At 29.7% G+C, this 17,588-nt stretch overlaps 1 long non-coding RNA gene across 1 annotated transcript; it reads left to right on the top strand.

Moving 5' to 3' along the window:
- Positions 1-16,848: 16,848 nt before the first annotated feature.
- Positions 16,849-17,283, top strand: LOC145323251 (uncharacterized). Its single transcript, XR_013880894.1, has 2 exons — positions 16,849-16,952; positions 17,105-17,283. It is a non-coding gene; the product is annotated as an uncharacterized LOC145323251 (long non-coding RNA).
- The last annotated feature ends 305 nt before the right edge of the window (positions 17,284-17,588 follow it).

The following is a 17,588-nucleotide window of genomic DNA, read 5'->3' on the forward strand; positions in this document are numbered from 1 at the left end:
TGATGAAATTTGTTGGCCCAAAATTGGTCAAAACTTTGTCAATAATCCTTTAATTTCAGGTTCTAATGAACAGTTTGCAAACCAAACAAATATTTGTAATGAAAATATCACTATTGATCTAGAAAAATCTAACAGCAATCATAAAGTGAAAACATATATTGCATATCCAAGTGACATTGATAATCATTCTCCTATCGACCTTAACAGATTATTACCTTTAATGTCACCTATGGCAGGACCACAAATCATAATCCCATGCACGCCTAGTAAGTTGCCAAATAATAGTGAACCGCTTACAAACTTACTACCATTAAGAATTGAATTTTCTGATTAAATATTTTCTTTTGAAATTTGTCCATTTTCTACTATTTTTTTCTACTGAACTAATGTGTTTTTTTTTGACCTTGTTTCTATAGAATGAATGGGGGAGAAAATACATTGCTGAATTGCCTTTTAAAAAGGGAACAGTCTAAAATCTAGCCTATGTTATATTTTCCAGCAACTCTTATATACAATTTACTCTCAATTAGTTCAGAAAAAATTTAGAGATGGACATTTTTCTCTACTATTTTTTTTCAAAAATATATTAACATGTAACATATTAACTATCATATTGAAAATTATATGAACTCCATGATATTATGTTCTAAATTAGGGTTTTAAGTACATCAAAGGTCAAACTCTTGCTAACCCCTAAGGCGAATACTTATGTAATAATTAGGGAAAAAAGCCACACAAAGCTTTGAAAAATACTTCCATATTTTTTACAATTTGTGATATTTTATTTTATTAAATCTAATGTCTTTTCAAGTAATATCTGTTAATGTGATGGGGCTCGGGGGCAAAACTAAATCAAAACTTAACAATAAAACAAAAAGGGTATCTCATAAAATCAAAGAAATAATTTCATCCTCTCGTTTTATACCTACCTTTTATGTCCTCTGTGAAACCAAAAGAAAATGCAACTTTGCCAGTTTAAACTTACCAAATCATATAGAATATATAGGTGAGACCAGTTCTGGCATTAGACCAAGTGCTGGCCTCTACCTATTTTCTGACAATATTTTAACTATTGAAAATAAAAAAACTGATGTTTATGTAATCAGTTCTTGTCATGCAATGTATACTAAATTAAAAGTTTTGACATTTTTTATGAATTTATTTGTGTATATCTGCCTAGCGATACTAATCACTGTTTACAAATTCTCAATGACATTGACAAATTTATTAGTAAAAAGAAACTATCAAAATTTACTCTAATTGGAGATACAAATATTTCTTTTTCAAATCCTTCTCATAAAACTAAAGCAAATGCTTTTCTAAATATAACAGAAAAATGTAATTTATATGATTTAGCTGCTCATTTAAAGCAAGATATTAAATATTCTTGGCGTGGACGTGGTAATAGAATTAATAGTATGTCTCTAATTGATCACTGTTATACTAATGTACCTAATTTTGTCAAAATTGATTACAAATTTAATTCCTTTTCAGATCACAAATCTCTATTCATTGGGACAAAAACCAAATTTAAATATTGTGCACCTTCCTGGAAAAAATTTTTATTTAACAATTCTGAATTTCAAAATCTTATGAAAAAAGAGTCTATTTCTTTCCTTTTTGACAATGCTGATTTGATTTCAAAAAGTAAAGGTGTTGAGTTTTATTTAAATAACCCAAATTTAATCGAATTTGATCTATCATTTTTAAACACTGTATATGAAGAAACTTCTGTTCTGTTTGTTTTGTTGAAACATTTAAAATTACTTCATGACAAATTTTATTCCAATTTTCGTCTTAAAAGTTATCTTAAAACCAAAAAATTTGATGAATCTATCTCCCAAATCTTAGAAAAATTAAAAGCTTCAACAATCAACAATACAGACGAAATCGATATTTTATATAAACAGCAAAAAGAATATTTTCTAAATCTCACACATTCTCGCTCTGAAACTATTTTTATGAGAAACTTGCTACTAGATGGAAAATCAAATTCTTATACTTTTAGCCATTGTCAACGTAAATTTAATCAAAAACATTGCATAATGATTAATGACCAATTAAACAATGACCCCCAAGAAATAGCTAATCATTTGAGTAAATTGCATGCAAAAACAGTTTCACCCAATTCTATACTTAACTATGATTTAGATAGTTTCTTATAGAAATTTCGTCTGTCAATTGATCAAATTTATCCTCAGATCTATAATCTAACTTCCCCTATTTGTACTGTCAATGAATATAAGGATGTTATCAAATCTATGAGTAATAATAGTTCTCCTGGGTTGTCCTCTGAACCAAAAATTTTATTTCAATACTTGTTTGATTTATTGCCTAATTTCATGACACGAGCTTTAAATCAACTTCATCTAGTTAAAAACATTGATAATTCTCCTTTTGCATGGATTAAGGATAGGAATATTGTTTTCATAGATAAAAAAGGAACTGATCCCTCACTAGGACAAAATAAACGACCTATTTCGTCTATAGAAACACTATATAAAATACAATCTAAATCTTTAAACAAAAAGGTGATTCCATATTTGAGCAAAATAATTTCAAATGATCAATTTGGCTTTACCCCTAAACGTCATATGCACTCTGCAAGTGTTTCTACTATTGCAACAATGAATTACATTCAATCCCATAATTTAGACAGCCAACTTATCAGCTTTGACATTCAGCGTGCATTTGATCGTATTATACCCGAAGTGTTACATAAAATAATTAAACATATATTTCCTAATGGAAATTTTGCTCAGACATGGATAAACCTTACTTCTAAAGGCCGTTTTAGAGCTAAAGTAGAAAATTGCTATTCTGAATTTATTAACACCACAAGGAGGCCCAAGCGCCGTTACTCTATTTAATATTTTACATCATATATTTCCTTCTGTACTTGATTCTATAGTTTTTCATCATATCTCTTTGAAAATAAGTAAATAAATTTTAAAATCTTTAGCATTTGCTGACGATACTTGGAGGTTTTATTGTATTCGATTCTCGAGGGATATTGAAAAACTATATTGCATGCTAAATGAATTAGAAAATAGTACTGGTTTAAAAATAAACTTCTCTAAAACTAAAATTCTCGTCCATGGTACAATCCCACCAAATCTTAGCAAAATAGGAACTATTCAATCTAGCCTTAAACATTTGGGTATCCATTTATCATTTGATATGAAAAATGCTGCCCAAATCACTTATGATGAATTATTGAATAATTTGAACAAAAAAGCAAAATTTCTTCCCCTTAGAAATAGTTACAATATCTTCAAACGACGTAATCTTTGCATGTCTTTACTTAATTCAATGTGTTTCCATATTTTTCGTGTTTACTGTCCTAATATTGAACAAATAAAAAAACTATGGAATATCATTTCTAAATTCTTGTGGTCTAATAAATCTATGGATGGTATATCACATCGTTTCAAAGTCTCAGAAAAAAAATTGAACTTGATTTTGTCAATGGAGGATTAAAATTTTTAAAACCAGAAAATCAAAGTTTATCTATTTTTATTCCCAGTTTACTTAACACTCTACATCATGCTTTTATTTATCCAAATTCAATTCTAGGAATTATTTTTCGTCACACACATGTAGATTTAAATAACCTTTTAAGTAACTTTGGTTACTCTACTTTTCTTCAAAATAAGAACTCCATTAAATCGATATACCCTAACTGTAATGATAGATATTTTAATCAAATTATATCATTTTTAAAAGATTTGGAAACTAATAAAAACACTTGTTTAAAAATTTCATTAACCTCTACTTCTATGCTTAAACACAAATTATCATCAAATGAAATTTCCCTTCTTAAACAAAATAATATCATTACAGTTGCAAATATTTTTGACCACAGAATAATTGGAGATAGAATTATCATACTTCCTACTCTACATACTAAAATAACAAATAACCCTGCATGTACTACTCTAGTTAATAAATTAAATGTTTTGAAATCTATTGCATCCCACTTTCCAGTAGTCACTAAAAAAGAGTTTATGAATTTAGGAAAACCCCTCATTAACCTAAACAATTTTAATCCACAAATATTTTCTCTACACTTCAAAATCATGTTAAGAAATAAATTCAAAAAACAACATCCTGCAATAAAAACTTGTTTGAGAGATGGTCTATTTTTCCCTGACACTGAGTCTTTTGAATTGAGTTTCAATAAATTATTCTCTCTTCCTCTACCCCTATATTTTAAAAGTTTCTTTTTTGAACAAATATGCCGCACTCTTGTATCAAAACGAAAACTAGGTCTTTTTGGTCATAGTGACTCTACCAAATGTAATCTATGTAATGTAGAAAGTAGTATAGAACATTCATTATTTTTTTGCCTTTACCCAAAATTCTTTATAAATGCACTTGCTTTATATTTAGACTATTATTTTAATAATGACACCCCTGAATTCATTTATCTCAAAGAAAATTTTTATCTTTTTAATGTTTGGTACCCTATATTTGCTAAAAATGAAATATTTTTTCAACTATCATTGCTAATTCTAATTGCCAAAGATCGCTCATTAAAAATTAGTAAAGATGAATGTTTATCAAGATGGACCATTCTAAACTGTTTCTCTCAATCATTGTTTGTTGTAAAATCTGCTTTATCAATTTTAAATAATATGGGTCTAAATTCTGATTTTCTTAATGATTTTCTTGAGTTTCTATTAAAACAAAAAAATAATATCTCATACTTCAAATGTACATGATTTATATTCCGTAATTCGTAATTTATCTATTATAAACATTTAAAAATACATAAATTCATAGTTTGTTTCATGTTTAACTCGAAATAAATTATATAAAAACAACAGAGGTATTAAACAGGTAATGTGTATGAAAATTTTGTTAATTCATTAAAATCATATTAATGTAAGAAATCCAAGCCTAAATGGCGACAGACATAAACCAACAGGCTATAGTAAACCTAACTATCTTTTAACTACTAAAGCTGATAGAAATAAAAACTGTGTGGACGAACGGTCATACCCCAAATGTAGAAAAGCTTTTCTTTAAAAACTAAAAAATGCTGAGCTAATTATAATTTTTCAATTTTGTTTTCAGTGTTAAATTGCTCTTTTATGGCACAGCGTAATTTTGCCATAAATAGTTTTTTCACCTTTTTTAAGTCAAAGCTTTTCTTCACTTTGTAAATCCGGTTAATGTAGATTAATGTAGTTAGAATATATCTTCAATTTTAAACCTAAAATGATTTCTAAAATAATATATTATGATCTTGAGCATTTGCTGCTTTGTCACCAATGAAAAACCTTTTTAAAAGGTCGATTCCTATGATGATAAGGTATGGTGTTCTTAGCGTACAATCTCTATGATATGACTTTATGTTTTGTACACCAATGTAAAAATTGCATTTATTCTTGTCTTGGTTATTTACCTGAGCTGTGCTCATATAGATGTTTTCATCCTTGTTTTATAAAAAATGTGGACAACATCCTTTCTTAGAGAATTCTGCGCTAATTGGTTACAAAATAGCCTCTGTTCAAAATAACAAGGAGAAAAATGTCCGTTAATAGCACTGCTGACAAAAAAAAAGAAAATTTGAGATTTAGTCTGGGATCTAAAGCGATAAGACAATGATCGTTAAATATATGTACATCCCCAATTATGATACACAAAAATACCTATTACAATTAGTGGTTGAAACGTTTGGACACTAATTAACCAACCAATCTAATTTCAATAAAAGTCCCCAAGGTTGGTAAGCCAAGACTTTGGGGTCTAGTGTAATAAATAGCTCAATGTCCCCTCCCTCCCTGAGATATAGTACAGCATGTATTGTCAAGTAATTATTAATTTTTTTTTCTCGTATTCATTCGAATCCGGTGGATTGGAACCGGTACTTATCCATACGAAAAAAAACTATGTCTATCATCGTATTATATCCAGCTTTTTACGAATATAGAAATGTACAATCATAAGATTAAAACCAGTTTTTTTAGCCCGTGCCTTCGGCAACTCGGGGCTAAAAAAACTAGTTTTAATCTTATAATTGTACATTCTATATCCGCGGAAAGCGGTTTATAATACGATGAAAGAAATACGTATTTTTATATTCAAGATCCGTCAATAAACAAGGGATAAAAACCATGTATATATAGGACAAACAGGTACCTATATCTTAGTTTAAGAGTGGCTGCGCTATTTAAATAATGGATGAATAATAAAATAAGAGACTCTTTAAAGTGTCCCAAAAAATGAGCCGTGTGACATCATCTCTTTTTAAGGGGTTTCCTTTCCCACTTCTCCTCTCATCTCTCTCATTTATGTCGTCACACAGCTCACTTTGTAAAGTCTCACAAAATAAACGAGATTGAATTGAATTTCTAACACAGCAAAAATTGTGCTATAGCAAAATTGTTTTAATGTATTTTTTAGGTGTGAAAATTAATCATTTAAAAGCTTTGCTCCTCTATAATATGCTTTACAAGGCAAATTGGTTTTTATGGCCCTGTCTTTGTGTAAGATTTTATTTTAACATTAGATCTAAAAAGTATAGACTTTAATAACTAAAATTGTTTTTTTAAATAGCGCAAAAATAACATTATCAATAATTATGCGGGGTGTGGGGGGAAATTGGATTATAAATTGTACTGGTATCCAAATCTTTATAATTATGTTCTTCTATTTGTTTGTGTAAAAACTTTGGGTACTTTGATCAAATCTTGTTTATTGTTACACAAGTTTTTTTTTATAATTTAATTAAGCACCTTTTTTTAAAATCCACCAATGAGTAATAAAGCTGCAGTTAAATTGTTATTGCATTAACTTTAATAACAGGTTAATAGAATTTCGCAACTAGAAAGTAAATAAGTACCTAGTTAGCTGTGGAATTATCAATATATTAAAGTATGTAAAACACTCGAATTACCTCTATTATTTTCCATCCCTTGGAAATAAATGGCTTTTACTACAACAATTTGTTGGTCAATTTTATAAACCTCTATATTAGCCATCACCTTTCCAAAAAAAAACTAATTGAAAAAATGATTGTATCCACCAAAAATTGACGTTAATTTTAGTCAAATGCATAATTTGCAGGGAGGAAGGGGACATTGGGCTGTTTATTACAATAGTCCCCAAAGTTTTATGACGACGTTTTATTATTCGTTGGTTTAACAGCTTCGGGGAATCTTGTTGAATTTGATTTGTTGGTTCATTAAGTCCAAACGTTTCAATCACCAATTGTAATTTACAGAAGGGATAATTTTGAGTAACATCATTGGGGATTTACATCAATTTATCGGCCATTGTCTTATCCCTTCAGATCCCTGATAACTTGCTACCAACTTAATTTTGGCTAAAAGATGTTATTTAGCATTAATTGTCTTTTGTTTTGGGTAATGCCATTAAATGATTAAACATAAAATATTAAAAACAAGAATAATTATGTTAATAAGCAGCATAGCGATAATAAGATAACAGTATTTTAAAGAATTGTCTAAATTGCCTCATCTCATGCTTTATATTGGGGCAGTCATATTTTTTTTGTCAATTCCATTAATGATTAAACATCAAATTAATAAAAAATACATTTTAACGCCTTTCAATGTTAATCTTGAAGTATTTTGATGACAAACAATTTAACTAGGGTTGGGCCGGATATTCGGTGAACGACGAACATCCGGAAAAATACCGGATATCCGGCCGGATAACCGGAGAGTACCAAAAGAAAATTTTCTTAATAAACTGGTATTTATCATATGGCCTTTTACTCACCGGCTGCGGCAGCTGGCAGCTTCCAAGTACAACTGCCGCCGCCAAAAGTTATTTTTTTTAAATTCTAATATAAAATTTACATAAAGATAATTCAAATCTCTAAAATCAGGGATTTTTGTTTTATGATATAGAAGAGTATATTGTCGGATATCCGGCCAAACCCTAGTTTCAACTTTGATAATTGTTGTTACAACTGACATATTATCGATAGAATAAAATTCTAACGACATTAAAACTACAAAGTCTAAATTGCCAAAATATCTTCAAGAAATTTTACTATCTTGTCGATATAATAAATTCACCAAAGGTTGACAGGGTATAGTTACATGCAGGAATCCAAAGGGATAAGATAATGACCGATAAATTAATATACATCCGATTTGAGATTTAAATTATACCTCTTCTGTAGATTACAATTAGTGGTTGAAACATTTGGACACTTATGTTATTGAAACAACTAATCTAAATACAATAAAACTTCCCAAAGTTTTTAAGCAAACGAATAAAAAAAAACATTGGGGACTGGTGTAATAAACAGCCCAATGTCGCTTACCTCCCGGGGTTACATGTGTATTTTGACATATTTCAAGTTGTTAATGTCGAATCTCTTGCTAATTATGCACTGACCCGTTTCATTAGAGAAAATTTTTAGATTTCAAAATACAGTCATATTTTTTAGGGGCTTTTTGTGGTGAAATATTTAATTTAAAGATAATTATTTATCTTATTTTTGAAGACAGACACCAAGCGGACCTAGAATGTGCGCAAGTTAAGGGCAAATAGTAATTAAAATAATTAAAAGTAATTAAAAATAATGTTTAAAAAGTTAATTAATATTTAGTATTACGAATCTCTTTGTTTTAGATGTTTTTTTAAGATAAAACCTTTGAAAATAGAAATCAAATGAAGCAGCTTATAGTGTCTAATAAAAAATGACTTCATACAATACAAATGACAAACGATAGACCCATAGGCGTCCAAGGGGGGGGGGGGTAATGGGGCGATTACCCCCCCCAAAACCGAATTACCCCCCCCCCTTTAAAAAATTTTACCCCCCCCAAAATAAAAAGCTTGGACGCCCCTGGATAGACCAATATACTTTTACTATTAATCAATATAAATGTATACTGACCTATCATTGGTCATTTGTGTTGTGTGGTGACGTCATTTTTATTGGGCACTATAGGCTGCTTTAAAAAATCTATGTTATTACAAGTATATATATATTCAAGTTAATACACAATACAAAGTAATGAATTTTTAGAAATCCCTTTTTGATGATTCAAGTTAAAAAAATTTTAAATCTCATTTCTGAGAAAATTAAATCGAAAGAATATGAATTAATTTAAAATTTATTTAATGTTAAAAATATGAATTTGCACTTTTAAGTTTCTTTTTAGCTTTTTATTAATTAAATGATTAGATGAAAGAGGCTTCTACTCTCATAATGGTGTACTATTACTTCACCCTAAATATCATCACAAGATTTTTTATTTTAATTGCCAAAGATCTTGACCGTATCCAAATATGTCGATTTTGCCTCAAATTTTAGATTATTAATAACCATTTTGATGTATTAATATATTTTCCGTCTTGGAACTTGATTTAAGGGAGGACAGGAGGACAAAAATGGTTTTAAACCATCCAAAACCTAAATTTAAAAGAAATATCCTAAAACCACCCCAAGACCTATGTGATTACTTAATCATACTATTTTAAAGACTATAGTCTATGCCCTTAGCATATAGGGACACCCTTTTCGAAGGGATAGGGAAGGTCAATAAAATAGCCTAAAACCACCACATAAACTAAAGGGGAGAACATAATCAGTTCAGTAGTTTTCTATGTCTTGAGCTCCAAACAAAAAATACTTACTATTTTGCATAATAGGATTGCGATTTTAAAATTTTGTCTTTACATTTCGATATTCTGGGTTTGGTGAGCGTTTCAAACTATTTTTATGCGGAAGTGATATTGCAGCCCTACTCTCATAATTCATTTTAAAATTTTTATTCTGCATTCTTCATAAAAATGGGCTGGTATCCACTTCAAATTTTGATATGGATGATTCCTCTGGCAATTAGGAAGGAATGTGTATGTCCTTTTTAAAGAAAATGGTTTTATTTGCTTTTTGGTAAAATTCATTTCATTACAATGAGGCACAATGCTACAAGTAAAGCATCTTTAGAATTAAGTCTTAATATATAAGTATGTCCATTTTAATTATCCTGTCTCTAGAGGGGGTGGAAGTAAGTTCGCCAACCCATTTTAAACTTATTTTTAAAAATAATTATATTTCTCATATTCATTCGAATCTGGTGCATAAGAACCGGTTCTCATCCATACGAAAAAACTATGTCTAGTATCGTATTATATCCAGCTTTCTACGAATATAAAAATGTACAATCATAAGATTAAAACCAGTTTTTTAGGCCCGAGTGGCCGAAGGCACGGGCTAAAAAACTGGTTATAATCTTATAATTGTACATTCTATATCCGCGGAAAGCAGTTTATAATACGATGCGAGAAATAACTATTAGAAATCTTCCAAGAACCTATTTTTAAGAAGTTTAACTGTAAAAAAGAAACATATAGTTCCAGAAGTACAGAAAGATAGACAGAATTTACACAGATATACAAGCATCCTGTTACTTATATATGATGAAGGATGAATTAAAGTTAGAGAAGGTGACAACAGATCTATAGTATAGATGTATATACAGAAAACTTCTCTTCCAATAGAAAGGTTGCACAAGGTGGTTGCGATGGGGAGATACAGTTATTTAACCCTTTCTCCCTCTAGTGTTTTACTCTAATAAGGTGATCAAAGAATCAAGGTTAGCAATAATATCTCACTCGCCTGACGTGAATGCAGCCCCTGTATCCTCTTAAGAAGGTAGGAAGCAAGAAACTTTGGAAAATTAAATTATCTCTCACACACACACACAACCATACCTTTCAAAATAGATAGAGGGATAAAGGGATAATACAATGAACAATAAATTTATCTTTCCCAACAACTCTATACCTATTCATGAGAATTCAACTTTACTAATGAATAGCTGGTTTCCCTTAAAGCACATCGTCGAGCACTGACCCACTCTTATTTAAAAACAAATAGAAAATAAGGAGGGTCAAATGGATTATTGTTGGTTTGTTTATTTCTATTGGCTTCGTTCCTAGTGGCCTTAAGGTGAAAGTTAATCCATCCCCTTTTTAATTTTAGTTTTTCAATTGGGAGAACATTGTCGGTCCAGTGGTTACCAAGTTCTTAAGCTTCAGACAGAAGGACAGACTTTGTAGGCCAGGTTAGGTTAGGGCATATTGGTTACTAGGTAACCAAAGGTTAGAGGACCGCAGAAATATTAGGGATTCTCAAGATTAGGGTCCCCCTATTTTATTAGGCATTAAAGAATTCCCCTATCCCGACGACTTGCTTTAATTAGGGTCGGTCCGTACGTCCGTCCGTGACGGATAACTTTTTTCGTCAATTTAGGCATGTTAGAATTGTCCTGTCGATTTCAAATTTTGCATGGTGATCCCTGTAGTAGTTAGGTACAAATTAGAAAGCGTAGCTACTTTATAATTATTATCAGAATGTCCGTACGTCCATTTGAAACATGTTGATTTTTAACTTTTTAACAGCAATTGCTTATGTAATATAATCATCCGATTGGTCTGATTTTTGGAGTACTAATTCCTATTACAATAAGGTCTAATATTGTAAGCGAAGCATCTCTCTAATCAAATCCTTAAAATGTCAGTATGTCCTTAAACAGAATTATGTAATTAAGAAGTTTTGCAACAAATTTACGTATAATTTTGTCAAAACTTAAATATTTATATTTTGTATATTCAGTTATGACACTCTACAAAAGTTAATGTTCGTCTGTCATACGATTTCAGGGATTCGCTTTTATGGATGTTGTCATCCTTGTTTATAATTTAATTTTTTCATATGGAAGGCTTGATAGTCCCTTTGAGGGAAAGCACCATAAATATTGCTGTAAATTTTATGTCTCGTGGAGATGTTGACAACTGGGTACCAGACTATATGGATAGGTGCTCAAAATATAGATTCTGAATCTGCAGAATTTTTATGGATTGGTGGAGCTAGTGGTAAGATTTACATTTTGTAATCATATATAACTTTCTAAAAATGTATGTTTTTAAAATAATATAACATTTAAGTCTTAGTACCTTCAAATTTCAAATAATATTAGTAAAATTACTTTAGCTTAGAGGGCTAGATATTATGATTCAGATTCAGATTTTTGTTTTCTTGAATTAAGGGTCAAGTATATTTTCAAAAGTGAAGCTTTTATATAAATAGGGTCGGTCCGTTCGTTCGGAACGAATAGCTTTTTTTATTAATCTAGGCATGTTAGAATTGTTCTATCGATTTCAAACTTTGCATAATGATTCCTGTAGTAATTAGGTGCGAATTAGAAAGCGTAGCAACTCTATAATCGTCACCAGAAGGACATTTTAAACATGTTGATTTTTAACAACAAATTTTTATGTAATATAATTATCCTATTGATCTGATTTTTGGAATATTGATTCTTAGGACAACATTGTACATTGTTATAAGCGAAGCATCTCTATAATCAAGTCCTAAAAAGGTTATTATGTCCTTAAACATTATCCTGTATTTAAGTAGTTTTTCAACAAATTTATTTACAATTTTGTTTCAACCTTTATACATTTATATTCTGATTATTCAGTTCTGACACTCTACAAATGTTAATGTTCGTTTGTACTACCGTTTCAGAGCTTCGATTTTATGAATATTGTCATCCTTGTTTTAGTGGAGTTTAGTGATTGGCCTAATGTTGAACCCAGCAATAGATGGGGAAGAGAACACTGTGTAACTGTAGAAGGAAGATTTTATTAAAATTTTTCTCGTATTCATTCGAAACCGGTTCTCATCCATACGAAAAAACTATGTCTACCATCGTATCATAACCAATTTTCTACGAATTTAAAAATGTACAATCATAACATAAAAAAACAGTTTTTTTTGGCCCAGACCTTCGGCATCTTGGGGCTATACAACTGGTTTTATTCTTATAATTGTACATCTTATATCCGCGGAAAGCTGTATATAATACGATGCGAGAAATAGCTATTATGATCCAAAAGACTGTTTGTCCTTAACTTTTTTTATAAACAATACTTTTGTTGATTTGGGAATCCAATGTTTGTCCTAGAACCTTTCTTGGATTTATTATCTATGATATTAAATTTATTACAGGAAAGATTTAATCTATTGAATTTGCATAATAAACTACAAATCACTTATTTCTAAATAATTGTAGATGGATTCTAAGTATGATTTCCAATGGAATGATAGGCCATGCAATGAAATCCATCCATATAGATAGATATGTATTTCAACATAAGCATACAAAATAATAATAATAAAATTATTACACATATTCACATATTTTTATGCATAGTTTGGTACTTTCATAACCTGGGTTGGCCGTTGCATAAGCTGAAATATGTCTGCCAGAAACCAGGTATTTACAGATTATTACCTAATTAACACAAAAAAGGATACTAAAAAAAATACTACAATAAATTTACTACACATGCAATTTTTGTTACAGGACTTTAAGCGGTCACAAACCTGTGGAACTTAGACCAAGCACATTTTAAATTATGAAAAAATCAGATTTAAAAAAAATTATTTTAGAATATTATTATTTTTGAAATAAAGATTTTTGCTCATACATGTTACTTTTTATTCCTCGTTATTCAATGTCAAATTAATCTACCTATAACTAAAACATACATGATAAAATCATTATTTTTAGCAAAATACATTTCAGCATTTGCAAATCATTAATTTGTTTGATAGCTTGCTTGATAATTTCTTTTGAATACCTATAATACAACCAAAGTATTAGATCCTTTATTGTCTCTCAGATTTTTTTTATAGTATCTTCTGGCTTGAATTCTTGCATTGTCCACGGAGACTCAATACAAAAGCAATTTTTAAAAATTTTTCTTTTTAAATCTAAAAAGGTTATCAAATTTAACTCCCCCCTCCTCAAGTGCCCATAGTGGCTTCAAGTAGCCGCTAGTAACAAGAAAAGTAGAATGAAACAGTAAATCTTTCTGTGCAGTGTAGGAACAATCAGACCGCATTAGTGGTTAGGCTTTTTTCCAGATTATGCACAGTTGTAACCTCCAGACAAAGGTTGTGCAATCAACAAGCTGGTTGTCTGTTACTTAACCTAGTACCACGCTTTATTTGGACATACATCAATATAAATTAAAAGAAATGAACTCTATCATAGAGTACTTGAGTGTGTAAACCCATGCTAAAGATCTCGGAAATGCTTGGTCTAATTATGTTATTATTAAAAGTGCAGGTTTTCTACGATTAGGGTCGGTCCGTCCGTCCGGAACGGATAGCTTTTTTTCGTTAATTTAGACATGTTAGAATTGTCCTATCGATTTCAAACTTTGCAAGGTGATTCCTGTAGTAGTTAGTTACGATTTAGAAATCGTAGCAACTCTATAATCATTACCAGGATGTCCGTACATCCATTTTAAACATGTTTATTTTTTACTTTTTTAACAACAAATTTTTATGTGATCTAATTATACGATTGATCTGAATTTTGGTATGTTGATTCCTGGCAAACAAAGTATAATATTAAAAGCGAAGCAACTCTATAATCAAGTCCTAAAATTGTAAATATGCCCATAATCATTATTCTTTCATTTCAACAAACTTACTTACAATTTTGCTTTGACTCTGATACATTTATTTACCTTCTGCTTATTCAGTTGATCTTACACTATACAAGTGTTAATGTATGTTTGTCCTACCGTTTCAGAGCTTCACTTTTTTGGATATTTTCATCCTTGTTTTTAGAAAAGAATAAACTACGCAAAGGTACGGACCAACTCCTGATTTATAGAGAAGTTTTGCCGCTTACAAAATAATAAATATAAAACCCACAAAAATGTAGAATCTTCTAACCATTAGGAAGATTAGTTTTCTTATAAAAATTAATCTTCAAATTTATTTTATGATATTTTAGTTTACATAATAATTATAATTTTATAAAGAATAAAAAAAACTTATATAATTGTATGTTCACACAGGGCTCGGCAGCTAGGCCTTCAGTCGTGCAGCTGCGGATGGCACAAACTGAGCGCGGCACTGAGTGGCCGTAATTGGGGGCGGCCGATGACTAGAATTTGCTGATGTATTTTTAAGTCATATGGTACCTCTAAATTATTTCAATCTCGAAAATCGTATTAAATCTAAATTTTCAATTATATAACGTTTATTGATTTTTTTCTTGAATGTACGTTATCCAAGAATCAAAAAGGCATAGGTGACTTTAAAAGATATTTAACTGCCACACTAGTTTAAGAGAAAAAACACAAATTTAGAATTAAAATGATTGATATAAAACAATTGTAATCTAAAGATTTTGCATAATATATGTAACAGTTTGTATTAATTATGTAAATGAATAAAAGAAAACATTGAATTGAAAGAAAAATAATTTGTCAAAAATATTAAAGCGTAACTACACTTCATGTTGCATGTGTAGTTTTATGCTTTTTTATAGAACATAATTTTTTAATGATATAATTATCTTAATCATGTGATTTTTGAAATAATGATTCCTGGGACTAAAAAGGTAAGATGTTTTCGGCGAATGATCTTTAATCAAATAAGACAAATGTAAGCGTATGTCTTTAAACTGTATCAGTATTTGTGCAATTTTGAAACAATATTTAGACTTATTTATTTATATTCTGCTTATTAGGTTCTGACGCTCTACAATTGTTTGTCGCTTTTAAGGTTGTTTTCATTCTTGTTTTTTTAATAATTAGAAAAGTTGTAGATTTAGTTCAGTTTCAATTGATTAAATTTGAGTTACAATCCCTCATCCCATGGGAAACTTTAACAATATATGCAGGGATCTAAAGGGATAAGACAATGACTAATAAATTCTTGTACATCTCAAATGATGTTACACAAGATTACCCATTCTGTAGATTACAATTAGTGGTTGGAGCGTATGGAAACTTAACTTAATCGAAATTCAATAAAAGTTCCAAACGTTTTTAAACCTTCGTAAAAAAAACTTTGGGGACTAATGGAATGAACTGACAAATGTCTCCTTCCTCCCTGAAAATTTGAATCTAATATTCAGAAGAAAACAATTCAATTGAAATGTTTTGAACCCACGGTTGCTTTTGGGAGCTGTAAGGGTGGAAATGGGGTGCTTCTGTGTTGCTCCCCGGGATATGTAATTGTATGGGTACTAGGTAAACAATCAGAAGTAAAGTTATCCGTATACAGGTTAAAAATTTAAGTTTTAAAACAAAATTAAAATACAAAAAAGTTTTGGATTTGTTTGAAGGTTATTATCTCCATTAGTTCTCCATTTTAGGCAAGGTTCACATAGATCTTCGAATGGCTCTGTTGATTTAGATTTCAGTCTTGATATGTTTTAGGTTTTGTTTCCCATCCTTTCTCTTCGAATAAAGAACCTTTTAATGCTAAGGGCTAGTGTCAAATCTGATCCAAAATTGATATTTGAATATTATTTGTTTGATAAAAAAATGAAAATAAACTATATTAGAATAAAATTAGAAAAGCTAGACATTTTGAAAATGCATTTTTTTTAAGATGAAGCCTTTTATAGTGCCTTTAAAAATGGATAAAGTTAAAAAACTTTTAGCTTATGTATCCCGACTGACGTTATATTAGACTAATAGGCAATTCTAAAATGACGTAATTTGGGATGTTTTGGCTAAAAGTATTTAAATTAATCTCCTACTTTATGGGCACTTTAAAGAACTTCTTTTAAGATTTACCTATTCTGTTTCGTTCTCTTTATCCCTGACTTTGATCAATAATCAATTTAAGCAAACTTGAAAATAGTTTCAGTAACAAAGGGTGTCGTCTGAAAAGGGTTAAATTTATATAAAGTCTTTTAAAATATTAAAAACTGTACATTTTTTGTCTAAATAATCAAATTTGTGTTTCTTGATAAAATATATAAAAAAATAGTATGAGTTAAAATTATTTTATTTTGTACAGCAAATATTAAGAAAAACCAGTTTTATTTGTACATATTAATGCCAGTAGGTTATAAAAGGTCAAGCTAAACATACTATCTGTGCATTTTAGTGATATTAGGCAAAACTTAAATCAGGTACTTTCATTTAAATCAATTTTATTTCATTTGTTAAGTTTTTATTCCCTTTTTCTTATTAAGTAACTTTTTCTGTAATTCAAATTTATAGGGCCTTTTTTATTCAAATTATCTCTTGTTTATTTTGTAGTAATTTTATATTAATATCTTAGAATTTCCGTGTATGATCCAGTTTGTGCAATGTCCACATCTGTGTCTAACTACTTTTGAAAGGTAACCATCCCTAGATAAGGTGGGAGGGCCAGGTGTTGGTCATTTATTCCTATGTTGATTCTCTGCTGATCAAGTATGTATTTTTTTAATGTTATTATCAATAAAGATGTGAAAATGACATTTGAGTTGGTTATTTTTGGCAGTGTGTTCATACGTCACGGTCTTATACTGATTCTTTTGCAATAAAATGCCGTTTATCCAACAATTCTGATTTAAATGTCAAAATTTGATTGAATTAAAGGGAAGGGGTGGGTGATTAACCCAAGTCTTTGCCTTTATATTTATTTATTTGCACTACCAAAGGCTATTAGAATAACTATTTATGACAATAGTAAAGCTTCCCTGGTAGTTCTTAACAAGAAATCTGTGTAGAATATCTACCAATTTAAATCGCTGCCAAAAATAACTAAATCATTTCACATA

Source organism: Acartia tonsa, chromosome 6 (assembly GCF_053477335.1).
Source record: "Acartia tonsa isolate MP-2025a chromosome 6, ASM5347733v1, whole genome shotgun sequence".
Taxonomy (NCBI): Eukaryota; Metazoa; Arthropoda; class Copepoda; order Calanoida; family Acartiidae; genus Acartia; species Acartia tonsa.